This window comes from Oncorhynchus keta, chromosome 34 (assembly GCF_023373465.1).
Source record: "Oncorhynchus keta strain PuntledgeMale-10-30-2019 chromosome 34, Oket_V2, whole genome shotgun sequence".
NCBI lineage: Eukaryota > Metazoa > Chordata > Actinopteri > Salmoniformes > Salmonidae > Oncorhynchus > Oncorhynchus keta.
This window is the reverse complement of record NC_068454.1, coordinates 73,273,059-73,300,214: the sequence shown is the minus strand read 5'-3', so window position 1 is coordinate 73,300,214 and position 27,156 is coordinate 73,273,059. Positions and strand designations below refer to the sequence as shown.

The 27,156-nt window shown below is 47.6% G+C and overlaps 1 protein-coding gene and 1 long non-coding RNA gene across 3 annotated transcripts in view; one reads left to right on the top strand and one right to left on the bottom strand.

Annotated features, from left to right (window-relative positions):
- The window catches only part of cadm4 (cell adhesion molecule 4), a 229,897-nt gene that overhangs the window by 92,130 nt on the left and 110,611 nt on the right, over window positions 1-27,156 (bottom strand). The window lies entirely within an intron of this gene.
- LOC127915217 (uncharacterized) lies at window positions 19,120-20,560 on the top strand. Its single transcript, XR_008090592.1, has 3 exons — window positions 19,120-19,163; window positions 19,264-19,363; window positions 19,864-20,560. It is a non-coding gene; the product is annotated as an uncharacterized LOC127915217 (long non-coding RNA).

Sequence of the window (27,156 nt, the reverse complement as noted above, 5' to 3'; positions counted from 1 at the left end):
CGTTCTCTCCTCTCCACCTTCTGAACAAACAATAAGGTCATTGTACAGAGTGAAATAACTGCAGACAAAATATGTTTGTTTTTTCCCCCCGATGTTTCTCCCTCCTCATTATTGTCTCTCTGCAGTGTTGGAAACAGCATGGGACAATAGCAGCCTAATGAGTACAGTGCCCCCCCCTGACCCCTCAGGCAGGGAGGTGTAATTGCAATGAATTCCGCTAATGGCTGCTTGGCTAATAATAACATTGGCAGCAGCAGTAATATAGCATTCAGTTCACACATTCTCCATCTCTCAAGGCCTAGCCCATTAGTACGTAACTTTCACACACTGTCCTGGGCTTTTAGGAGGCTAAAAGAGGAAGCAACAATAGCCTATTTACCAGCTAAAGACCACAGCCAATAAGTAACTAGGGAGAAAAAAAGGTATTGCTTTTGGTGCCATAATAACTGTCATTCCCGCAATAACTGTAAAAGAATGGCACCCTATTTCAGTGTCAGTCATATGAGGGTAGGACAGGTATAAAGGGTTTGTCAAATCCATGCTTTAAAACTGTAGGGTTGCTTTTCGTTTATCCCTAAATGCCTGTTCTGGGGTGAGGGCAGAGGTAGTGGTTTTTATTTATACCCAATGTCTGTTATAGAGTGGAGGTGGGGTAATGGTGTTCTGATGTCTGTTATAGAGTGGAGGTGGGGTAATGGTGTTCTGATGTCTGTTATAGAGTGGAGGTGGGGTAATGGTGTTCTGATGTCTGTTATAGAGTGGAGGTGGGGTAATGGTGTTCTGATGTCTGTTATAGAGTGGAGGTGGGGTAATGGTGTTCTGATGTCTGTTATAGAGTGGAGGTGGGGTAATGGTGTTCTGATGTCTGTTATAGAATGGAGGTGGGGTAATGGTGTTCTGATGTCTGTTATAAACATTTCTCGCTGTGAGCAATCTGGAGCTGGCCGTACTCCTCCACTCATCCCTCTCTTCTCTTGTCTCAAACTGCAATTTGTAAAACAGGGACCACCGCTCACTCTCCTCACCTACCTCATCACTCTCTTTACCCCATCTACAGCACCACTGCTCCCCTATCTCATCACTCTCCTCTCCTACCTCATCACTCTCTTTACCCCATCTACAGCCCTGCACAGCACCACTGCTCCCCTATCTCATCACTCTCCTCTCCTACCTCATCACTCTCTTTACCCCATCTACAGACCCACACAGCACCACTGCTCCCCTATCTCATCACTCTCCTCTCCTACCTCATCACTCTCTTTACCCCATCTACAGCACCACTGCTCCCCTATCTCATCACTCTCCTCTCCTATCTCATCACTCTCTTTACCCCATCTACAGCACCACTGCTCCCCTATCTCATCACTCTCCTCTCCTATCTCATCACTCTCTTTACCCCATCTACAGCCCCCGCACAGCACCACTGCTCCCCTATCTCATCACTCTCTTTACCCCATCTACAGCACCACTGCTCCCCTATCTCATCACTCTCCTCTCCTACCTCATCACTCTCTTTACCCCATCTACAGCCCCGCACAGCACCACTGCTCCCCTATCTCATCACTCTCCTCTCCTACCTCATCACTCTCTTTACCCCATCTACAGCACCACTGCTCCCCTATCTCATCACTCTCCTCTCCTACCTCATAACTCTCTTTACCCCATCTACAGCCCCGCACAGCACCACTGCTCCCCTATCTCATCACTCTCCTCTCCTACCTCATCACTCTCTTTACCCCATCTACAGCACCACTGCTCCCCTATCTCATCACTCTTCTATCTCATCACTCTCTTTACCCCATCTACAGCCCCGCACAGTACCACTGCTCCCCTACCTCATCACTCTCTTTACCCCATCTACAGCACCACTGCTCCCCTATCTCATCACTCTCCTCTCCTATCTCATCACTCTCTTTACCCCATCTACAGCACCACTGCTCCCCTATCTCATCACTCTCCTCTCCTACCTCATCACTCTCTTTACCCCATCTACAGCCCCGCACAGCACCACTGCTCCACTATCTCATCACTCTCCTCTCCTATCTCATCACTCTCTTTACCCCATCTACAGCACCACTGCTCCCCTATCTCATCACTCTCCTCTCCTACCTCATAACTCTCTTTACCCCATCTACAGCCCCGCACAGCACCACTGCTCCCTATCTCATCACTCTCTTTACCCCATCTACAGCACCACTGCTCCCCTATCTCATCACTCTCCTCTCCTACCTCATAACTCTCTTTACCCCATCTACAGCCCCGCACAGCACCACTGCTCCCCTATCTCATCACTCTCCTCTCCTACCTCATCACTCTCTTTACCCCATCTACAGCCCCGCACAGTACCACTGCTTCCCTATCTCATCACTCTCTTTACCCCATCTACAGCACCACTGCTCCCCTATCTCATCACTCTCCTCTCCTATCTCATCACTCTCTTTACCCCATCTACAGCCCCGCACAGTACCACTGCTCCCCTACCTCATCACTCTCTTTACCCCATCTACAGCACCACTGCTCCCCTATCTCATCACTCTCCTCTCCTATCTCATCACTCTCTTTACCCCATCTACAGCACCACTGCTCCCCTATCTCATCACTCTCCTCTCCTATCTCATCACTCTCTTTGCCCCATCTACAGCACCACTGCTCCCCTATCTCACCACTCTCCTCTCCTACCTCATAACTCTCTTTACCCCATCTACAGCCCCGCACAGCACCACTGCTCCCCTATCTCATCACTCTCCTCTCCTACCTCATCACTCTCTTTACCCCATCTACAGACCCGCACAGCACCACAGCTCCCCTATCTCATCACTCTCCTCTCCTATCTCATCACTCTCCTCCCCTATCTCATCACTCTCTTTACCCCATCTACAGCACCACTGCTCCCCTATCTCATCACTCTCCTCTCCTATCTCATCACTCTCTTTACTCCATCTACAGCCCCGCACAGCACCACTGCTCCCCTATCTCATCACTCTCCTCTCCTACCTCATCACTCTCTTTACCCCATCTACAGACCCGCACAGCACCACAGCTCCCCTATCTCATCACTCTCCTCTCCTATCTCATCACTCTCCTCCCCTATCTCATCACTCTCGTCCCCTATCTCATCACTCTCTTTACCCCATCTACAGCACCACTGCTCCCCTATCTCATCACTCTCCTCTCCAACCTCATCACTCTCTTTACCCCATCTACAGCCCCGCACAGCACCACTGCTCCCCTATCTCATCACTCTCCTCTCCTATCTCATCACTCTCTTTACCCCATCTACAGCCCCGCACAGCACCACAGCTCCCCTATCTCATCACTCTCCTCTCCTATCTCATCACTCTCCTCCCCTATCTCATCACTCTCCTCCCTATCTCATAACTCTCTTTACCCCATCTACAGCACCACTGCTCCCCTATCTCATCACTCTCCTCTCCTACCTCATCACTCTCTTTACCCCATCTACAGACCTGCACAGCACCACTGCTCCCCTATCTCATCACTCTCTTTACCTCATCTACAGCACCACTGCTCCCCTATCTCATCACTCTCCTCTCCTACCTCATCACTCTCTTTACCCCATCTACAGCCCCGCACAGCACTTCCTCCTGTTCAGTTTCTTCTTTTCACTCTAACTCTGTGTTTATCTTTCTCATCTCTCCCCCTCTGCTTCTCTTTCCTCTCCTTCGTCATCTCTCACTATCCATCTTCTTCTCCCTTCTGTCTACTCTCCCCTTCCTTATCTTCCTGTTTGTTCTCCCTCCCTCCCTCCCTCACTCATCTCCTCCTCCTGTTATCCCATCCCGCCTCTACTCACTCACAGAATGAGAAGGGGAATAAAGCTGGTGTGAAAGATGGAGAAAGGGATGACGGAAGGTCATGGAGCTCCAAAGGAGAGGAGGATGCTAAATGGAGGAGAATAGAGGGGTGAAGGACAGAGAGGAGCTTTTTTGATGAAGGGGGCTGATCTCCACACACACACACACACACACGCACGCACACGCACACACACACACACACACACACACACACACACACACACACACACACACACACACACACACACACACACACACACACACACACACACACACACACACACACACACACACGCACAAATTACACTTAGGTCAGGGCTCTGTGCAGGCCAGTTAAGTTCTTCCACACAAATTTCGACAAACCATTTCTGTATGGACCTTGCTTTGTGCATGGCAGCATTGTCATGCTGAAACAGGAAAGGGCCTTCCCCAAACTGTTGCCACAAAGTTGGATGCACAGAATCATCTAGAATGTCATTGTGTGCTGTAGCGTTAAGATTTCCCTTCACTGGAACTAAGGGGCCTAGCCCGAACTATGAAAAACAGCCCCAGATCATTATTCCTCCTCCATCAAACTTTAAAGTTGACACTATGCATTTTGGCAGGTAGCACTCTCCTGGCATCTGCTAAACCCAGAATCATCTGGGTTTATTCACCAGATGGTAAAATGTGATTCATCACTCCAGAGAACGCATTTCCACTACTCCAGGGTCCAATAGCGAGGAGCTTTACACCATTCCAGCCGAGGCTTGTGTGTGGCTGCTCGGCCATGGAAAGCCATTTCATTAAGCTCCCAATGAACAGTTCTTATGCTGATGTTGCTTCCAGAGGCAGTTTGGAACTCGGTAGTGAGTGTTGCAACCGAGGACAGACGATTTTTACACACAACGTGCTTCAGCACTTGGTGATCCCAAAGCTGCTGTTGCTCCTAGACGTTTTCACTTCACAATAACAGTACTTACAGTTGGAAAGGTGGCAAACATCCCTCTCTCTATATCCCCACTCCATCCTCCCCCAAACATCCCTCTCTCTCTTTATCACCACTCCGCCCTCCCCCAAACATCCCTCTCTCTCTTTATCACCACTCCATCCTCCCCCAAACATCCCTCTCTCCCTATATCCCTACTCCTTCCTCCCCAAACATCCCTCTCTCTCTATATCACCACTCCTTCCTCCCCAAACATCCCTCTCTCTCTATATCACCACTCCATCCTCCCCCAAACATCCCTCTCTCTCTTTATCACCACTCCATCCTCCCCCAAACATCCCTCTCTCGCTATATCCCCACTCCATCCTCCCCCAAACATCCCTCTCTCTCTCTATCACCACTCCATCCTCCCCCAAACATCCTCTCTCTCTATATCACCACACCATCCTCCCCCAAACATCCCTCTCTCTCTTTATCACCTCTCCATCCTCCCCCAAACACCCCTCTGTCTCTTTATCACCTCTCCAACCTCCCCAAACATCCTCTCTCTCTTTATCACCTCTCCATCCTCCCCCAAACATCCTCTCTCTCTTTATCACCACTCCGTCCTCCCCCCAAACATCCCTCTCTCTCTTTCTCTCTCTATCACCACTCCGTCCTCCCCAAACATCCCTCTCTCTCTATATCACCACTCCATCCTCCCCCAAACATCCCTCTCTCTCTTTATCACCTCTCCATCCTCCCCCAAACATCCCTCTCTCTCTTTATCACCACTCCGTCCTCCCCCAAACATCCCTCTCTCTCTTTCTCTCTCTATCACCACTCCGTCCTCCCCCAAACATCCTCTCTCTCTCTATATCACCACTCCATCCTCCCCCAAACATCCCTCTCTCTCTTTATCACCACTCCTTCCTCCCCAAACATCCCTCTCTCTCTATATCACCACTCCATCCTCCCCAAACATCCCTCTCTCTCTTTATCACCACTCCATCCTCCCCCAAACATCCCTCTCTCGCTATATCCCCACTCCATCCTCCCCCAAACATCCCTCTCTCTCTCTATCACCACTCCATCCTCCCCCAAACATCCCTCTCTCTCTATATCACCACACCATCCTCCCCCAAACATCCCTCTCTCTCTTTATCACCTCTCCAACCTCCCCAAACATCCCTCTCTCTCTTTATCACCTCTCCAACCTCCCCAAACATCCCTCTCTCTCTTTATCACCTCTCCATCCTCCCCAAACATCCCTCTCTCTCTTTCTCTCTCTATCACCACTCCGTCCTCCCCCAAACATCCCTCTCTCTCTTTCTCTCTATATCACCACTCCGTCCTCCCCCAAACATCCCTCTCTCTCTTTCTCACCACTCCATCCTCCCCAAAACATCCCTCTCTCTCTTTCTCTCTCTATCACCACTCCGTCCTCCCCCAAACATCCCTCTCTCTCTATCACCACTCCATCCTCCCCAAAACATCCCTCTCTCTCTATCACCATTCCCTCCTCCCCCAAACATCCCTCGCTCTCTTTCTCTCTCTATCACCACTCCCTCCTCCCCCAAACATCCCTCTCTCTCTTTATCACCACTCCATCCTCCCCCAAACATCCCTCTCTCTCTTTATCACCACTCTGTCCTCCCCCAAAATCTCTCTATCACCACTCCCTCCTCCCCCAAACATCCCTCTCTCTCTTTCATCACGCCGTCCTCCCCCAAACATCCCTCTCTCTCTTTCTCTCTCTATCACCACTCCATCCTCCCCAAAACATCCCTCTCTCTCTATCACCATTCCCTCCTCCCCCAAACATCCCTCGCTCTCTTTCTCTCTCTATCACCACTCCCTCCTCCCCCAAACATCCCTCTCTCTCTTTCTATCACCACTCCATCCTCCCCCAAAACATCCCTCTCTCTCTATCACCATTCCCTCCTCCCCCAAACATCCCTCGCTCTCTTTCTCTCTCTATCACCACTCCCTCCTCCCCCAAACATCCCTCTCTCTCTTTCTCTTTCTATCACCACTCCATCCTCCCCCAAAATCACTCTCTCTTTCTCTCTCTATCACCACTCCGTCCTCCCCAAAAATCCCTCTCCTTCTCTCTCTATCACCACTACAGCCTCCCCCAAACATCCCTCTCTCTCTTTCTCTCTCTATCACCACTCCGTCCTCCCCCAAACATCCCTCTCTCTCTTTATCACCACTCCATCCTCCCCAAAACATCCCTCTCTCTCTATCACCACTCCCTCTTCCCCCAAACATCCCTCTCTCTCTTTCTCTCTCTATCACCACTCCCTCCTCCCCCAAACATCCCTCTCTCTCTTTATCACCACTCCCTCCTCCCCCAAACAACCCTCTCTCGCTTTCTCTCTATATCACCACTCCATCCTCCCCCAAATATCCCTCTCTCTCTATCACCACTCCATCCTCCCCCAAACATCCCCCTCTCTTTCTATCACCACTCCATCCTCCCCCAAACATCCCTCTCTCTCTTTCTCTCTCTATCACCACTCCGTCCTCCCCCAAACATCCCTCTCTCTCTATCACCACTCCCTCCTCCCCCAAACATCCCTCTCTCTCTTTATCACCACTCCCTCCTCCCCCAAACAACCCTCTCTCGCTTTCTCTCTATATCACCACTCCGTCCTCCCCCAAATATCCCTCTCTCTCTATCACCACTCCATCCTCCCCCAAACATCCCCCTCTCTTTCTAACACCACTCCATCCTCCCCCAAACATCCCTCTCTCTCTATCACCACTCCGTCCTCCCCCAAACATCCCTCTCTCTCTATCACCACTCCGTCCTCCCCAAATCATCCCTCTCTCTCTATCACCACTCCCTCCTCCCCCAAACATCCCTCTCTCTCTTTCTCTCTCTATCACCACTCCCTCCTCCCCCAAACATCCCTCTCTCTATCACCACTCCCTCCTCCCCCAAACATCCCTCTCTCTCTTTCTCTCTATATCACCACTCCGTCCTCCCCCAAACATCCCTCTCTCTCTATCACCACTCCGTCCTCCCCAAATCATCCCTCTCTCTCTATCACCACTCCCTCCTCCCACAAACATCCCTCTCTCTTTCTCTCTCTATCACCACTCCGTCCTCCCCCAAACATCCCTCTCTCTCTATCACCACTCCATCCTCCCCCTCTCTTTCTCTCTATATCACCACTCCATCCTCCCCCAAACATCCACCTCTCTTTCTCTCTATATCACCACTCCATCCTCCCCCAAACATCCCTCTCTCTTTATCACCACTCCATCCTCCCCCAAAATCCCTCTCTCTTTCTCTCTCTATCAACACTCCGTCCTCCCCAAACATCCCTCTCTCTCTATCACCACTCCGCCCTTCCCCAAACTTCCCTCTCTCTATCACCACTCCGTCCTCCCCAAACATCCCTCTCTCTCTATCACCACTCTGTCCTCCCCCAAGCATCCCTCTCTCTCTCTTTATCACCACTCCATCCTCCCCAAAACATCCCTCTCTCTCTATCACCATTCCCTCCTCCCCCAAACATCCCTCGCTCTCTTTCTCTCTCTATCACCACTCCCTCCTCCCCCAAACATCCCTCTCTCTCTTTCTATCACCACTCCATCCTCCCCCCAAAATCACTCTCTATCACCACTCCATCCTCCCCAAAAATCCCTCTCTCTCTTTCTCTCTCTATCACCACTCCATCCTCCCCAAACATCCCTCTCTATCACCACTCCGTCCTCCCCAAAAATCCCTCTCTTTCTCTCTCTATCACCAAAACATCCTCCCCCAAACATCCCTCTCTCTCTTTCTCCACTCCATCCTCCCCCAAACATCCCTCTCTCTCTTTATCACCACCCCATCCTCCCCAAAACATCCCTCTCTCTCTATCACCACTCCCTCCTCCCCCAAACATCCCTCTCTCTCTTTCTCTTTCACCACTCCATCCTCCCCCCAAAATCACTCTCTCTTTCTCTCTCTATCACCACTCCATCCTCCCCAAAAATCCCTCTCTCTCTTTCTCTCTCTATCACCACTCCATCCTCCCCAAACATCCCTCTCTCTCTATCACCACTCCGTCCTCCCCAAAAATCCCTCTCTTTCTCTCTCTATCACCACTACATCCTCCCCCAAACATCCCTCTCTCTCTTTCTCCACTCCGTCCTCCCCCAAACATCCCTCTCTCTCTTTATCACCACTCCATCCTCCCCAAAAATCCCTCTCTTTCTCTCTCTATCACCACTACATCCTCCCCCAAACATCCCTCTCTCTCTATCACCACTCCATCCTCCCCCAAACATCCCCCTCTCTTTCTCTCTATATCACCACTCCATCCTCCCCCAAACATCCACCTCTCTTTCTCTCTATATCACCACTCCATCCTCCCCCAAACATCCCTCTCTCTTTCTCTCTCTATCACCACTCCATCCTCCCCCCAAAATCCCTCTCTCTTTCTCTCTCTATCAACACTCCGTCCTCCCCAAACATCGCTCTCTCTCTTTCTCTCTCTATCACCACTCCGCCCTTCCCCAAACATCCCTCTCTCTCTCTATCACCACTCCGTCCTCCCCAAACATCCCTCTCTCTCTATCACCACTCTGTCCTCCCCCAAGCATCCCTCTCTCTCTCTCTCTCTTTATCACCACTCCGCCCTCCCCCAAACATCCCTCTCTCTCTTTATCACCACGCCGTCCTCCCCAAACATCCCTCTCTCTCTCTCTCTCTCTCTCTCTCTCTCTCTATTACCACTCTGTCCTCCCCAAACATCCCTCTCTCTCTTTATCACCACTCCATCCTCCCCAAAAATCCCTCTCTCTATTTCTCTCTCTATCACCACTCCGTCCTCCCCCAAGCATCTCTCTCTCTCCCTCTCTCTCTCTCTATCACCACTCCGTCCTCCCCCAAGCATCTCTCTCTCTCTCTATCACCCCTCCGTCCTCCCCCAAGCATCTCTCTCTCTCTCTATCACCACTCCGTCCTCCCCCAAGCATCCCTCTCTCTCTCTCCATCACCACTCCGTCCTCCCCAAACATCCCTCTCGCTCTCTATTACCACTCCGTCCTCCCCAAACATCCCTCTCTCTCTCTATCACCACTCCGTCCTCCCCAAACATCCCTCTCTCTCTCTGCAGATGTTAATGCGAGTGTAGCGAAATGCTTGTGCTTCTAGTTCCGACAATGCAGTAATAACCAACAAGTAATCTAACTAACAATTCCAAAACTACTGTCTTATACACAGTGTAAGGGGATAAAGAATATGTACATAAGGATATATGAATGAGTGATGGTACAGAGCAGCATAGGCAAGATACAGTAGATGGTATCGAGTACAGTATATACATATGAGATGAGTATGTAAACAAAGTGGCATAGTTAAAGTGGCTAGTGATACATGTATTACATAAGGATGCAGTCGATGATATAGAGTACAGTATATACGTATGCATATGAGATGAATAATGTAGGGTAAGCCTATGGTCTATTATATCATTCACCATCCCCATCGTCCAATCGCTCGTCCTCCTTCATCCCTTTTTCTAATATCACTCTTTCCATCTCCCTCGCTCTCCACTCCCCCCCCCCTCCACTTGTGTTCTTCCGTTTCGCATCACTGGGGGTCGCCATGACAACGTCACCCTGACAACCAGCCCTCCTCCCAAGGTTCCGCTCATCTGCATCTCATTTGCATGTTGTCAGAGCGACCAGCGGCATTTGACTTTGACAACAGAGGGACTGGTGTGACCCTGTCCAGCATGCTTTCTCTTCAGTCCTCAACTGTTCTCACCCATTCTCACCCCCTGGCTTCAGGCTGTTCACCCCCCAGCTAGACTTCCAATCCCCCCTCCTATCAACCCCTCCCTCCCTCTTTTCCTCTCTCACTCTTGTTCTCATCATGTTGTCTTTTTGGTCTCATCTCCTTTGCTTCTTCTGCTGAGACTGTGCATCTTTCCATTTACACATGAACATCAAGCCCCTCCCCCACACGCCCAGCCCCTCCCCCTCATATCAAGTCTCACCCCCCCCCCGCTACTCACAACAACAAAGATGAGAGATCACTTCTTCCCCTGACAAGCGGTTTCAACTCACTATTTGCATTTGAGGTTTGGTCCAACAGAATGCGTCACAAGGAGACAAACACATTGAGACATTGTTTCACTGTAATATAGGAGTTAACCTTTCTAACTATGTCATTTAGAGCAGACTCTACTGAAACAGGACTATCAATGAACATAACACTTGCAGCATGTTAGCCAAAGACTGTTATACTAGTTGTCTAGTCCATATTTTATAAATGCATAAATAAGCATACAACTCAATAAGCATAAAACTCAATTATATAAGGAATTGGCAACTCGTTCTCATTCGGAGAAATATGGTAGGCCATGTGATTTCAACCTCTGAACAAAGTGGATAGGCTGTTCAACCAGTTGGAGATGGACAGAAAGGTGTGTTCATAACGCGTCAACTGTTCTACCTTGTTAGTTAGCAGATGGATCCAAGTTGGATAAACTTGAAATATAAAGATTAACTGGCTACTCAATAGTACGTGGGATTGTGCTTGACAGATTGTTTATGAGACCTGTGTTCAATTTCTATAATGCCTGCTACAAGAACTTAGTCATTATTAGTGAATTGGCATTATGCATGGTTCTGGTTATGTTTGTATCAAAAAGGGGATTTTCATAGACAAACTTGAAAGCCAGATCAGTGATTATTGCAAAAAATATTAATTAGTGGATCTTATGGTTGTGGAAGGCTTATCTTTAAACTAGGTATAATCAAATCAAATTATATTTGTCACATACACATGGTTAGCAGATGTTAATGCGAGTGTAGCGAAATGCTTGTGCTTCTAGTTCCGACCATGCAGTAATATCTAACAAATAATCTAACCTAACAATTTCACAACAACTACCTTATACACACAATTGTAAAGGAATGAATAAGAATATGTACATAAAAATATATGAATGAGCGATGGCTGAACGGCATAGGCAAGATGCAGTAGATGATATAGAGTACAGTATATACATATGAGATGAGTAATGTAGGGTATGAAAACATTATATAAAGTGGCATTGTTTAAAATGGCTAGTGATACATTTATTACATACATTTTTTTATTATTAAAGTGGCTAGAAATGAGTCAGTATGTTGGCAGCAGCCACTCAATGTTAGTGATGGCTGTTTAACTTGAACTTGGCCTTGAGATTGAAAAACAGCTTCTGTCTCTCGGTCCCAGCGTTGATGCACCTGTACTGACCTCGCCTTCTGGATGATAGCGGGGTGAACAGGCAGTGGCTCGGGTGGTTGTTGTCCTTGATGATCTTTTTGGCCTTCCTGTGACATCGGGTGGTGTAGGTGTCCTGAAGGGCAGGTAGTTTGCCCCCGGTGATACGTTGTGCAGACCTCACTACCCTCTGAAGAGCCTTACGGTTGTGAGCGGAGCAGTTGCCGTACCAGGCGGTGATACAGCCCGACAGGATGCTCTCGATTGTGCATCTGTAAAAGTTTGAGTGTTTTTGGTGACAAGCCAAATTTCTTCAGCCTCCTGAGGTTGAAGAGGCGCTGCTGCACCTTCTTCACCACGCTGTCTGTGTGGATGGATCATATCAGTTTGTCCGTGATATGTACACCGAGGAACTTAACTCTCCACCTTCTCCACTACTGTCCCATCGATCTGGATAGGGGGCTGCTCCCTCTGCTGTTTCCTGAAGTCCACGATCATCCCCTTTGTCTTGTTGACATTGAGTGTGAGTTTTTTTTCCTGACACCACACTCCGAGGGCCCTCACCCCCTCCCTGTAGGCCGTATCGTCGTTGTTGGTAATCAAGCCTACCACTGTATGTCACGATCATCTGAATGAGTGGACCAAGGCGCAGCGTACTTATAGTTCCACATGATTAATAAATATGAAACTCAAAAAAAACAATACAGAAGAAACGTGAAGTTCTGGCCTGCTCACAGGCAGCTACGCAAAAACAAGATCCCACACAAAACAGGTGGAAAAAAGGCTGCCTAAATATGATCCCCAATCAGAGACAACGATACACAGCTGCCTCTGATTGGGCACTATACCAGGCCTACATAGAAATGCAAAAACTTGAGTACCCACCCTAGTCACACCCTGACCTAACCAAAATAGAGAATAAAAATGATCTCTAAGGCACTGTAGTGTCTCTGTAAACTTGATGATTGAGTTGGAGGCGTGAATGGCCACGCAGTCATGGGTGAACAGGGAGTACAGGAGAGGGCTGAGAACGCACCCTTGTCTTGAGGAACAGCACAGTGAAGATGTTGTTTCCTACCCTGACCACCTGGGGGCGGCCCGTCAGGAAGTCCAGGACCCAGTTGCACAGGGCGGGGTCGAGACCCAGGGTCTTGAGCTTAATGACGAGTTTGGATGGTACTATGGTGTAAAATGCTGAGCTGTAGTTGATGAACAGCATTCTTACATAGGTATTCCTCTTGTCCAGGTGGGTTAGGGCAGTGTGCCGTGTGATTGCGTCGTCTGTGGACCTATTGGGGCGGTAAGCAAATTGGAGTGGGTCTAGGGTGTCAGGTAGGGTGGAGGTGATATGGTCCTTGACTTGTCTCTCAAGGCACTACATGATGACGGAAGTGAGTGCTACGGGCCGATAGACATTTAGCTCAGTTACCTTAGCTTTCTTGGGAACAGGAACAATGGTGGCCCTCTTGAAGCATGTGGGAACAGTAGACTGGGATAAGGATTGATTGAATATGTCCGTAAACACACCAGCCAGCTGGTCTGCGCATGCTCTGAGGACACGGCTGGGGATGCCATCTGGTCCGACAGCCTTGCAATGGTTAACATGTTTAAATGTTTTACTCACATTGGCTGCAGTGAAGGAGAGTCCACAGGTTTTGGTAGCGGGCCATGTGAGTGGCACTGTATTGTCCTCAAAGTGAGAAAATAATAATAATATTAGTTTGTCTGGGAGCAAGACATCGTTGTACGCAACGGGGCTGGTTTTCCTTTTGTAGTCCGTGATTGACAGTAGACCCTGCCACATACCTCTTGTGTCTGAGCTGTTGAATTGCGATTCTACTTTGTCTCTATACATACACTTAGCTTGTTTGATTGTCTTGCGGAGGGAATAGCTACACTGTTTGTATTCTGTCATGTTTCCGGACACCTTGCCCTGGTTAAACGCAGTGGTTTCAGTTTTGGGCGAATGCTGCCATCAATCCACGGTTTCTGGTTGGGGAATGTTTTAATAGATGGATACAACATTACCGATGCACTTGCTAATAAACTTGCTCACCGAATCATTATATTCATCAATGTTGTTATTTTACGCTATGCGGAACATATCCCAGTCCACGTGATCGAAGCAATCTTGAAGCGTGGAATCCGAGCACGGGCACTTCCTGTTTAATTTCTATCTATAGGCTGGGAGCAACAAAATGGAGTCGTGGTCAGATTTTCCGAAAGGAGGGTGGGGGGGCTTTATTGCATTGCGGAAGTTAGAATAACAATGATCCAGGGTTTTGTCAACCTGGGTCGTGCATTTGATATGCTGATAAAATTAGAGGGAGCCTTGTTTTCAGATCAGCCTTGTAAAAATCCCCAGCTACAATAAATGCAACCTCAAGATATGTGGTTTCCAGTTTACATAGAGTCAAATTAAGTTATTTGAGGGCCGGCGATGTGTCTGCTTGGGGGGGGAGATATATACACGACTGTGATTATGATCAAAGAGAATTCTCTTGGTAGATAATGTGGTCGGCATTTGATTGTACGGAATTCTAGGTCAGGTGAACAAAAGGACTTGAGTTCCTGTATGTTGTTATGATCACACCACGTCTCGTTAATCACAAGGCATACCTCCCCGCCCTTCTTCTTACCAAAGAGATGTTTGTTTCTGTCGGCGCGATGCGTGAAGAAACCAGGTGGCTGTACGGACTCTGATAACGTATCCCGAGTGAGCCATGTTTCCGTGAAACAAAGAACGATACAATCTCTGATGTCTCTCTGGAAGGCTCGGTTTTCGTCTACCTTGTTGTCAAGAGACTGGACATTAGCGAGTAGTATGCTCGGGAGCGGTTGTCGATGTGCCCGTCTACGGAGCCTGACCAAAAGACCGCTCCGTCTGCCCCTTCTGCGGCGCCGTTGTTTTGGGTCGCCGGCTGGGATCCGATCCATTGTCCTGGGTGGTGGGCCAAACAGAGGATCCGCTTCGGGAAAGTCGTATTCCTGGTCGTAATGTTGGTGAATTGAAGTTGCTCTTATATCCAATAGTTCCTCCCGACTGTATGTAATAAAACCTAATATTTCCTGGGGTAACAATGTAAGAAATAACACAGAAAAAAACTAAATAGTCTATAGTTTCCTAAGAACGCGATGTGAAGCGTCCCTCTCTGTCGGCGAAGGAAGTCCTGAATTCATTAGATTATTGCTGACTGTTTGAAATGCAGTGTATTTGACTTTAATTGTACAACAAACCCTGTTTAGAGGCAATTTAAAAAAAAATCTCTATATACTGTACATATATCATGAATCGCCCACAATTAAGAAAAACAAAACATTTTTAGGCCATATGGCCCAGTCCTACCTCTGTCTGCCACTCACCCCATCATTCTCCCATTCCCCCCCTCTTGGTCCCACCTGATTCCAAACCGCTGATTTCAAAACACTCACCATAAATAACAATCTTCCCCTCTCTCCTCCTCCTTCTTCTCTCCATTTCCCCAGTAAAGCTATTTCCCACCTTTCTATCACTTCACTCTTACTCCCTGTGACTGCTGTTCAATGACTTTCTTTAGACAAAGAGCTGTCCATTCATTTCTCTATAACCCCACGAACACAGCTGCTACTAAACAGCCAGCCTCTCCCTCCTCAGCAGATGGACTTAACACATTTACATATCATCTCCATAATAATAATATAATAATAATAATAATAATAAATTACATTTGAAGAGCGCTTTTCATTTACAGATGTCAATGACAAAGCTCTTCACATTGAGAGCAGAAATTAAGAAACAGCAGACTGCGAAGATGTCCTCAAGTAACTGTGAAATTTAATTAATCAAGATTTGACGTTTTGGAAAAGATTTGAACTGGTTAATGAAACACAGAAGCGATGGATGGGGGTTTTAGTTAAGTGAATTCTGCCACAATCACGATTAGCATTCCTCATTTGCTTCACCACTGACAAAGGACATGCCAGAATAAACAATATCACCAAGTCACTTCCCATCTCCACATCCTCCCACAGCCAAACAGAAGATAAACGATCAATTACAGACCGAAATTGTTCCTAAAAAGAACTGTCTGTTATGTTGTGATATTATCCAGAAGCATTTAAGATCAATCCGCAGCACGGAAGAGATAACTGTGTATGCAGCGAAAACAGAATTGTCCAGTCCTTTATTACCATAGAGGACACATGTGGCATGTCAAATAGGCAGAAATTGGATGTCTATCCAGTTATTACACACAGTATGTGTGGGTGTGTAGGAGAGTGGGGGGACGAGGGGACGACGACTCAGTGTGTGCGTCACTAACCAGCACTGTCTCCCTCTATGGTTCCCAGTTGACATTTTAAAAGCTAGAGAGAGTAAGACAGAGCTAGCTTTATGAAAACGGACAAAACCCTCGGCACGGAGAGCGAGGGAGGCGGGGATTGGGACCAACAGAGAGAGGAAGAGGGGGACAGGGAAAGAGAGGAAGGGGCTAGGCCATTTCATTGATTTAAAATAGAAACAGGGGGAAGGAGAAGAGAGAGAGACAGACTGGTTACTGTATAGCATGTTCTCATGATATAACACAATTATACAGACTGAAGACAGAGATTGAGATGAAATGAGAGGATAAATCATTAAAAAACCTTTAAAGACGTGCACGTGAATGACCTCATCGGCACGCACGCACGCACGCACGCACGCACGCACGCACGCACGCACGCACGCGCACGCACGCACGCGCACGCACGCACGCGCACGCACGCACGCACGCACGCACGCACGCACGCACGCACGCACGCGCGCACGCACGCACGCACGCACGCACGCACGCACGCACGCACGCACGCACGCACGCACGCACGCACGCACGCACGCACGCACGCACGCACGCACGCACGCACGCACGCACGCACGCACGCACACACACACACACACACACACACACACACACACACACACACACACACACACACACACACACACACACACACACACACACACACAAACTAACAATGTAGGGTACAGAACAGTCCAGCTCCACTTTATAAATGTAGGTACAAAAGTCTAGCTCCACTTTATAAATGTAGGTACAAAAGTCCAGCTCCACTTTAAAAATGTAGGGTACAGAACAGTCCAGCTCCACTTTATAAATGTAGGTACAGAACAGTCCAGCTCCACTTTATAAATGTAGGGCACAGAACAGTCCAGCTCCACTTTATAAATGTAGGTACAAAAGTCCAGCTCCACTTTATAAATGTAGGTACAGAACAGTCCAGCTCCACTTTATAAATGTAGGGCACAGAACAGTCCAGCTCCACTTTATAAATGTAGGTACAAAAGTCCAGCTCCACTTTATAAATGTAGGGTACAGAACAGTCCAGCTCCACTTTATAAATGTACGTACAGAACAGTCCAGCTCCACTTTATAAATGTAGGGTACAGAACAGTCCAGCTCCACTTTATAAATGTAGGTACAAAAGTCCAGCTCCACTTTATAAATGTAGGGTACAGAACAGTCCAGCTCCACTTTATAAATGTAGGGTACAGAACAGTCCAGCTCCACTTTATAAATGTAGGTACAAAAGTCTAGCTCCACTTTATAAATGTAGGTACAAAAGTCCAGCTCCACTTTATAAATGTAGGGTACAGAACAGTCCAGCTCCACTTTATAAATGTAGGTACAGAACAGTCCAGCTCCACTTTATAAATGTAGGGCACAGAACAGTCCAGCTCCACTTTATAAATGTAGGTACAAAAGTCTAGCTCCACTTTATAAATGTAGGTACAAAAGTCCAGCTCCACTTTATAAATGTAGGGTACAGAACAGTCCAGCTCCACTTTATAAATGTAGGTACAGAACAGTCCAGCTCCACTTTATAAATGTAGGGTACAGAACAGTCCAGCTCCACTTTATAAATGTAGGTACAAAAGTCCAGCTCCACTTTATAAATGTAGGGTACAAAACAGTCCAGCTCCACTTTATAAATGTAGGGTACAAAAGTCCAGCTCCACTTTATAAATGTAGGTACAAAAGTCTAGCTCCACTTTATAAATGTAGGTACAAAAGTCCAGCTCCACTTTATAAATGTAGGGTACAGAACAGTCCAGCTCCACTTTATAAATGTAGGTACAAAAGTCCAGCTCCACTTTATACATGTAGGGTACAGAACAGTCCAGCTCCACATTATAAAGGTAGGGTACAGAACAGTCCATCTCCACATTATAAATGTAGGGTACAGAACAGTCCAGCTCCACATTATAAATGTAGGGTACAGAACAGTCCAACTCCACATTATAAACGTAGGGTACAGAACAGTCCAGGTCCACTTTATAAATGTAGGTACAGAACAGTCCAGCTCCACTTTATAAATGTAGGGTACAGAACAGTCCAGCTCCACATTATAAATGTAGGGTACAGAACAGTCCAGCTCCACTTTATAAATGTAGGGTACAGAACAGTCCAGCTCCACTTTATAAATGTAGGTACAGAACAGTCCAGCTCCACTTTATAAATGTAGGGTACAGAACAGTCCAGCTCCACATTATAAATGTAGGGTACAGAACAGTCCAACTCCACATTATAAATGTAGGGTACAGAACAGTCCAGCTCCACATTATAAATGTAGGGTACAGAACAGTCCAGCTCCACTTTATAAATGTAGGGTACAGAACAGTCCAGCTCCACTTTATAAATGTAGGTACAGAACAGTCCAGCTCCACTTTATAAATGTAGGGTACAGAACAGTCCAGCTCCACATTATAAATGTAGGGTACAGAACAGTCCAGCTCCACATTATAAATGTAGGGTACAGAACAGTCCAGCTCCACTTTATAAATGTAGGGTACAGAACAGTCCATCCAGTGTTCTGCAGTGACATGAGAGCACAGATAGGACAGACAGTGAAAGGGATAGAGAATTACAGACACTCAGGATTGACAAATAAGGTACACTGATAGATATAGAGAATGACAGACACGAAGGATAGACCAATAAGGTATACTGATAGAGATAGAGAATGACAGACAGAAAGGATTGACCAATAAGGTATACTGATAGAGATAGAGAATGACAGACAGAAAGGATTGACCAATAAGGTATACTGATAGAGATAGAGAATGACAGACAGAAAGGATAGACCAATAAGGTATACTGATAGAGATAGAGAATGACAGACAGAAAGGATTGACCAATAAGGTATACTGATAGAGATAGAGAATGACAGACACTAAGGATAGACCAATAAGGTATACTGATAGAGATAGAGCATGACAGACACTAAGGATAGACCAATAAGGTATACTGATAGAGATAGAGAATGACAGACACTAAGGATAGCCCAATAAGGTATACTGATAGAGATAGAGAATGACAGACAGAAAGGATAGACCAATAAGGTATACTGATAGAGATAGAGAATGACAGACAGAAAGGATAGACCAATAAGGTATACTGATAGAGATAGAGAATGACAGACAGAAAGGATTGACCAATAAGATATACTGATAGAGATAGAGAATGAAAGACACTAAGGATATACCAATAAGGTATACTGATAGAGATAGAGCATGACAGACACTAAGGATTGACCAATAAGGTATACTGATAGAGATAGAGAATGACAGACACTAAGGATAGACCAATAAGGTATACTGATAGAGATAGAGAATGACAGACAGAAAGGATAGACCAATAAGGTATACTGATAGAGATAGAGAATGACAGACAGAAAGGATTGACCAATAAGGTATACTGATAGAGATAGAGAATGACAGACACTAAGGATAGACCAATAAGGTATACTGATAGAGATAGAGAATGACAGACAGAAAGGATTGACCAATAAGGTATACTGATAGAGATAGAGAATGACAGACAGAAAGGATAGACCAATAAGGTATACTGATAGAGATAGAGCATGACAGACACTAAGGATTGACCAATAAGGTATACTGATAGAGATAGAGAATGACAGACAGAAAGGATTGACCAATAAGGTATACTGATAGAGATAGAGAATGACAGACACTAAGGATAGACCAATAAGGTATACTGATAGAGATAGAGAATGACAGACAGAAAGGATTGACCAATAAGGTATACTGATAGAGATAGAGAATGACAGACAGAAAGGATAGACCAATAAGGTATACTGATAGAGATAGAGAATGACAGACAGAAAGGATTGACCAATAAGGTATACTGATAGAGATAGAGAATGACAGACAGAAAGGATTGACCAATAAGGTATACTGATAGAGAAAAGGATATGGAACAGATGAGAGATGGCGTTTGTTAGAGAGATAGCCAGATGAAGGGAAGGCATGATAGAGGGAGAGGGGGGTCAGAGATCATGGAAAGATGAGGTAAGGATTGAGATTAATACAATGATTGATTGGTCGTGCTAAAGTCCCACTCAAGGAAGAGGGTTTTTTCATCACCTTCATATTATTTCTCATTTCATTTCTCCCTCTGTCCTCCTATCTTTCAATCTGTTCATCATTTTGCCAATACCCTCTCACATCACTCTCTTTCATCTGCATCCATCTGTGTCTGACTCTCTCCCACCTCGTTCTCTTACTCACTCACTCACTCACTCACTCACTCACTCACTCACTCACTCACTCACTCACTCACTCTTGCCTCTCTCTCTCCCACCTCTTTTTCTTCCTCAAATGATTGTTAAACCTACAGAATTCTCTGACACATCTGTGTGTCTGTCTGTCTGCCACCTAACTAACAGACCTCTATCTAAACACTGTGTCCTCCTCTTCTCCCCCACCATCCTCCTTTCCCCCAGGACGCAATTACTGTGTTCCCTTGGACTCCAACTAATTATCCTAAAACTCCCACGAATAAATAAGGAATAAAGATAGTGAGTGAGAGAGGGAAGAAGAGCTAAGTAAATAAATAAATAAATGTGTATGCTAATCCGTGACGCAGACTTTTGAGTAGAGACGGACAGAAGCCTGTCAGCGCTAGTGTGTCTCCTCTCCTCGCTCTTCACACTGTGACACACACCCACACCCAAACAAACATTTAGTAAGGCGTTGGTGAGTAGAAAAGGACCAAACAGGTCAGACATAACACAGCTGCTCGTGTTAGTCAGTCACTTATAACACTGTAATGATTCTCCTCAGGATAAACACTACTTCCTCCAGTCAGCCAGACGGTGTTTCTGATTACAGCACAAACTGACCAATATATATATATTTTTTACCTTTATTTAACTAGGCAAGTCAGTTATGAAAAAATTCTTATTTTCAATGACGGCCTACTGAACAGTGGGTTAACTGCCTGTTCAGGGGCAGAACGACAGATTTGTACCTTGTCAGCTCGGGGATTTGAACTTGCAACCTAGTCCAATGCTCTCACCACTAGGCTACCCTGCCGCCCCATATTAGTGGCTGATTTGATTTTTAGCAGCATGCAGCCCACGCTGCAAGCATAAACCCCTACCGCTCCAACACACACACCACTCTTACACACACACACACCACTCTTACACACACACACACACACCACTCTTACACACACACACCACTCTTACACACACAGACAGCTCCTACATACACACACACACACACACACACACACACACACACACACACACACACACACACACACACACACACACACACACACACACACACACACACACACACACACAGAGCTCCCACACACAGCTCCCACACACATACACACACACACTGCTCCCCCACACACACACACACACACACACACACTGCTCCCACACACACACACACACACACACAAAGTTCCTACACACGCAGCTCCCTCACACAATGTTCCTACACATTCAGACACAACTCATACACACACACACTGCTCCTACACACACACACTCCTCACACACACTGCTCCTACACACACACAGCTCCTACACACACACACAAACCCCCCAACACTCCTACACACACACACACCCCTCTTACTCACATACACCCCTCATATTCACATACACACACAGCAACCCCTCACACACACACACAACTTTCCCACGTCTTTCCACAGGGTGCTGTGTCTTGGGGATAATTATACGTGCTTCAACACCTGCATTGCTTGCTGTTTGGGGTTTTAGGCTGGGTTTCTGTACAGCACTTTGAGATATCAGCTAATGTACGAAGGGCTATATAAATACATTTGATTTGATTTGATTGCAGTTTAGAGTGCTGATACCACTTTCAAACTGAATAATAGCCACACACACACCCTCAGGAATGGGAGCGTCCCAGTTTTAATAAGAGAACAGCACCGGGGAGAGGAATGTAGGAGTGGAGACAGTTGAATGACACTTACAGGTTGATGTGCATTGAGTAAGGCAAAACTAGAAACCTCAAAGGCTTTGATGAAAATAGAGTCTGGATAGGGAGTTGATAGTGTACTCACTGACTGTGTGATGCATAGCAGTGATGATCAGAGCTGCAGAAACTCTAAAGATTACAGCAGCTACAGGGAGTTGAATAGGCCTTGTCTGCGTGGCATTCAGCAGTAATGTAACCTGCTCCAGGCTAACATAGTATACCCTGGCAGAACATCTGGTTTGGTTACAATAACAGTACTGAGATTATAGTAGTAATAATAGGTGGGTGCTTATATTTGTGTGTATTAATACACATACACTACCGTTCAAACGTTTGGGGTCACTTAGAAATGTCCATGTTTTTGAAAGCACATTTTTTGTCAATTAAAATATCAAATTGATCAGAAACAGTGTAGACATTGTTAATGTTGTAACTTAATATTGTAGCTGGAAAAGGCAGATTTTTAATGGAATATCTACATAGGCGTACAGAGGCCCATTATCAGCAACCAATGGCACGTTGTGTTAGTTAATCCAAGTTTATCATTTTAATACGCTAATTTATCATTAGAAACCCCTTTTGCAATTATGTTAGCATAGCTGAAAACTGTTGTTCTGATTAAAGAAGCAATAAAACTGGCCTTCTTTAGACTTGTTGAGTATCTGGAGCATCAGCATTTGTGGGTTTGATTACAGACTCAAAATGGCCAGAAACAAAGAACTCGTCAGTTTATTCTTGTTCTGAGAAATGAATGCGATTCCATATGAGAAATTACCAAGAAACTGAAGATCTCGTACAATGCTGTGTACTACTCCCTTCACAGAACAGCGGAAACAGGCTCGAACCAGAATAGAAAGAGGAGTGGGAGGCCCCGGTGCACAACTGAGCAAGAGGACAAGTACATTAGAGTGTCTAGTTTGAGAAACAGACACCTCACAAGTCCTCAAATGGCAGCTTCATTAAATAGTACCCGCAAAACACCAGTCTCAACGTCAACAGTGAAGAGGCGACTCCGGGATGTTGGCCTTCTCGGCAGAGTTGCAAAGAAAAAGCCATATCTCAGACTGGCCAATAAAAAGAAAACAGACACAGAGGAACTGTGCCTAGAAGGCCAGCATCCCTGAGTCACCTCTTCACTGTTGACGTTGAGACCGGTAGTGTATGTGAATTGGAAATGTGTTTTTTGCCTATCCCAACTCCCCCGGCACTTGGCCAGGGTCTGCCATTATCAACCCTGGAGAAATCGGGGTTAAGTGCCTTGCTCAAGGATACATCACTAGTTTATTCACCTTGTCAGCTCAAGGATTTGAACTAGCGACCTTTCGCTTATGAGCCCAATGCTCTGACCGCTGGGCTACCTACTGCCGTATACTGTAAACAGTGTGAAATGACTATGAGACCTTGGGGGCAAAAGTCACTTACAGAATGGATCAGGTTTGGTGTTTGTGGTATATGGCCAAGATACTCTGCTCTAAGCTAATGTACTATAGGTTTAGTGTGCTGGCAGTACAGCTTGGATAGAAGCCCTAACAGGCTTACAGACTATAGTAGAGGGACTAGTTCAGTCACACAGCACATAAGCTTTATTATTGTGAAGGGGTTGGGTGTCCCTTAGGCTGGGGAGTGGGGAGATGGGGGGGCTGGAGACTGGATGGGGGGGGCTGGAGACTGGATGGGGGTTGGGTGTCCCTTAGGCTGGGGAGTGGGGAGATGGGGGGGCTGGAGGCTGGATGGGGGGCTGAAGGGCTGGGTAGTGGGGGAGATGGGGGGACTGGAGACCAGATGGGGGTTGGGTGTCCCTTAGGCTGGGGAGTAGGGAGATGGGGGCTGGAGACTGGATGGGGGCTGAAGGGCTGGGTAGTGGGGAGATGGGGGACTGGAGACCAGATGGGGGGCTGGGGGCTGAAGGGCTGGGGAGTGGGGAGATGGGGGGCTGGAGACTGGATGGGGGCTGAAGGGCTGGGTAGTGGGGAGATGGGGGACTGGAGACCAGATGGGGGCTGGGGGGCTGAAGGGCTGGGGAGTGGGGAGATGGGGGGCTGGAGACTGGATGGGGGCTGAAGGGCTGGGTAGTGGGGGAGATGGGGGGCTGGAGACAGGATGGGGGCTGAAGGGCTGGGGAGTAGGGCAGATGGGGGGCTGGAGACAGGATGGGGGCTGAAGGGCTGGGGAGTAGGGGAGATGGGGGGCTGGAGACCGGATGGGGGCTGGAGCTGAAGGGCTGGGAGGCTAGGGAGTGGGGGAGATGGGGGGACTGGAGACCGGATGGGGGACTGGGGGCTAAAAGGCTGGGAGACTAGGGAGTGGGGGAGATGGGGGGACTGGAGACCGGATGGGGGGCTGGGGGCTAAAGGGCTGGGAGGCTAGGGAGTGGGGGAGATGGGGGGACTGGAGACCAGATGGGGGCTGGGGGCTAAAGGGCTGGGAAGCTAGGGAGTGGGGGAGATGGGGGACTGGAGGCCGGATGGGGGCTGGGGGCTAAAGGGCTGGGAGGCTAGGGAGTGGGGGAGATGGGGGGACTGAAGACCGGATGGGGGGCTGGGGAGTGGGGGGAATTGAGACCAGATGGGGGTCTGGGAGCTAAAGGGCTGGGAGGCTAGGGAGTGGGGGAGATGGGGGACTGGAGACCAGATGGGGGGCTGGGGAGTGGGGGAGATGGGGGGACTGGAGACCGGATGGGGGGCTGGAGCTGAAGGGCTTGGAGGCTAGGGAGTGGGGGAGATGGGGGACTGGAGACCGGATGGGGGGCTGGGGTCTAAAGGGCTGGGAGGCTAGGGAGTGGGGGAGATGGGGGGACTGGAGACTGGATGGGGGCTGGGGGCTAAAGGGCTGGGAGGCTAGGGAGTGGGAGAGATGGGGGGACTGAAGACCGGATGGAGGGATGGAGAATGGGGAATGAAGATTAAGGAATGGGCCCAGTGACAGCCTGTATTACTACATAGGACTGATTATAGTATAGGGAGAGAGGGATGTGTGTGTTTGTGTGTGCGTGTGTGTGTGTGTGTGTGTGTGTGTGCGTGCGTGCGTGTGTGTATGTGTGTGTGTGCATGGTTATGCCCTTCTTGGATGTGGGGATACACCATTAGATACCTCAGACAGAGATCACACACTACCTATTACTGTCACACACACACCCAGTCACACACACACACCTCTCCCTCTCACACACACACACACACACACACACACACACACACACACACACACACACACACACACACACACACACACACACACACACACACACACACACACACACACACACACACACACACCTCTCCCTCACACATAGACAGACAAACACACACGCCTCTCTCTCCCACACAAACACATCTCTCTCTCTCTCCCACACACACGAACCGAGCGGGTCAAGCTCCTGTGGTTCAAAAGCTCAGTGTATTATCATAAGGAGCAGTCTAATTCCCCCTCTACTTCAATCTAATCTTTATTAACATTACCATTATACATAATGACATCATCAGATGACCTTCTCCACACGCGGCAAAACACACACATAGCTATGTAGTTAGAATCCCCCTCTCCTACTCCAGCCTCCATCTATACCCCCTTTTCAACCCCTCACTCTTAATCCCCATCCTCATCCATCTCCATGGAGACTGGCGCCTGGCAACAGCTAGAGGAGAGCAGTTGCCGCGGCGACGCAAACGCTCTCTCCCTGTCTCAGAGGTGATGTCATCGTGTCCTGGATGGCGATGGCAGAGAGAGAGAGAGATATTATGGGATTTCCTTATGATGCAGGAAAAACGAAATGGAGAACACTGAATAATTTGTTATAAATGTGTTGTACATTTAACCTTTGGAGTGCTGTCCATTTCATGTTTTATCTTACGAGGTCCAGCCTCTTCGATGGTGCAACACCCATTCATTTTGTAGGAGGACTTCAGAGTGAGCAGGTTGTTTCTCATTTCCTGTCCTCATGGCTGGCTAGGCGTTAAGCACTCTCCCTCTCCTTATCCCCTCTATCTATCCTTTTATACACGGGACACGCTCTATCGTTCATCTTCATTTAACAACATGACCCTGTTTGTGTGTTGCGCACACTCCCCCTTTCAAACATGTCCTACACTCTCCCCCTTTCAAACATGTCCTACACTCTCCCCCTTTCAAACATGTCCTACACTCTCCCCCTTTCAAACATGTCCTACACTCTCCATCTTCCCTTCCATCCCTCCATCTCCTTTATCTTTCTGTCACCCTCTCCTCCTCCTCCTCCTCCCCCGCTCCAATCATCCCTGAGTAATGCTGACTGCCACCAGCATGACCGACCAACAACCCCCAGCACTTAGAACGAACACACACACACACAGACACACTCAGACACCACACACACACACACACACACACACACACACACACACACACACACACACACACACACACACACACACACACACACACACACACACACACACACACACACACACACACACACACACACACACACGACCCTGTGCTATGGTTGGGTAGTGACTCAGGGAGAGAGGAAAAAGGGAGAGAGGGTAGGAGAAGAGAAAGGACAACATGATGAGAGATGCTGTGAGGTTAGTCAGTGAGGTCACGTCTGCTCTGTAGCATATTAACATGTAACAGGCTAAACTGAATAGACAATGCTAGCCATCTCTCTGTACCCTCCCAGCCCAGCAGAGCCCAGCTACTGTTGTGGAAGACAGGCGCCTTACATATGAATGAATGAACCAATTTGCTCCTGAGAGACTGATGCCCTTGTCTGTGCCATCCACACACACTAGCATGGCTGTGGACACTGGTAGAGGTCATTTGGAAGGCTTGTTGCTCGACAGGGGTTTTATGTCATCGTATTAGTCTGTTAAGAGAGGTGGCAGGCTCTCTCAATGTCTGTTGAAGTGAATGTCACAATGTGTTCTCTCTCTTTCAG